The sequence below is a fragment of the Oryzias melastigma genome, linkage group LG14 (genome assembly GCF_002922805.2).
Source record: "Oryzias melastigma strain HK-1 linkage group LG14, ASM292280v2, whole genome shotgun sequence".
In the NCBI taxonomy this organism is placed as follows: Eukaryota; Metazoa; Chordata; class Actinopteri; order Beloniformes; family Adrianichthyidae; genus Oryzias; species Oryzias melastigma.
The window spans coordinates 28,741,029-28,742,628 of record NC_050525.1 but is presented as its reverse complement, the minus strand read 5'-3'; positions in this window follow the sequence as shown (position 1 = coordinate 28,742,628).

The following is a 1,600-nucleotide window of genomic DNA, read 5'->3' as shown; positions in this document are numbered from 1 at the left end:
CAAAATACATTTTCTGAGGTGAAAAACTTAACAAATCCTAACATTTTGCATCAAGACACTTTTTTTCTGATGCCTTAAAATAACTTTTTGTAAAATAAAATAAGTAGAAATGTTTCTTTTTTTATTCTGAGTCACCACTGTTCTGTTGTTTCTATCCAGTTCTTTTATTTTTGGTTATGGAAGTCAACACTTGTAAACTGGGACAAATCTTGTGGCTGGATGAGCCCGTCACCATGGAAACACCGGAATGATGGTATTATGGTGTGCTCTCCATCCTAACACTTAAAATAAAAACTTTTTACAAAACAGTTTTCAGCACTCTTCAGTTTGTGGTATTTGGACATTTGTTGTTCTATAATTTCTATTATCTTTTGTCATGATGTTTATATTCTGTTTCTCAGTTTTCCTAACTATTTTTGTGCTTTATGGGAATGATCTGTTTGCTTTCATTGTTAACATGCATTTTGCTGTCCTTGTAGATAGTTTTATTTACGTAAATGTTTGTTGCATCACGAAGTATGAACTGAAATTTAGCCAAATCCACCTGGATTCCTTCCACCAACATGCTGCAAAAGCCGCTTGTGATATCTGTGTTTGGGATCACTGTAAACAAAAGAAGATGAATAATCCAATTGTTCTCGATAAGAAAGTTCGTTTGAGAGAAACAGACGGCTTCCATGAAGGTGACAACTTTTGTTTTTTTTTAATGTCTGGGCCTGATAAGATGTCTATCAGTTTTGTGTCTCAAAGTTCATTTTTTTAAATTTTCCATCCCAAACCAGATGCTTACAGGAGCAGACACCACGAGCACAATGGATGAAAGGATTCAACATTTACTATGTAAAGCCCTGTGTGTAAGAGTGTTTTATAAATAAAGTTTGATCAAACTAAACTTTATTTATAAAAACAGTTTGTGCGAACAGTTCTTTTATAAAAAGTTTAATTTGATCAAACTTTATTTATAAAACACTTTGTGCGAACAGTTCTTATAAATAAAGTTTAATTTGATCAAACTTTATTTATTAAACACTGTGTGAACAATGCTTTATAAATAAAGTTTGATCAAAGTAAACTTTATTTATAAAACAGTTTGTGTGAACAGTTCTTATAAATAAAGTTTAATTCATTTAATTTGATCAAACTTTATTTATAAAACAGTTTGTGTGAATAATTCTTATATATAAAGTTTAATTTGATCAAACTTTATTTATTAAACACTGTGTGAACAATGCTTTATAAATAAAGTTTGATCAAAGTAAACTTTATTTCTAAAACAGTTTGTGTGAACAATTCTTATATATAAAGTTTAATTTGATCAAACTTTATTTATTAAACACTTTGTGTTAACAGTGCTTATAAATAAAGTTTAATTTGATCAAACTTTATTTATAAAACATTATATGTGAATAGTGTTTTGTAAATAAGGTTTAATCAAATCAGACTTTGTTTATCAAACACTTTGTGTGAACAGTGCTTATAAATAAAGTTTAATTTGATCAAACTTTGTTTACAAAACATTATATGTGAACAGTGCTTTATAAATAAAGTTTGTTCAAATCAAACTTTATTTATAAAGCACTTTGTATGAACAGTGCTTTAT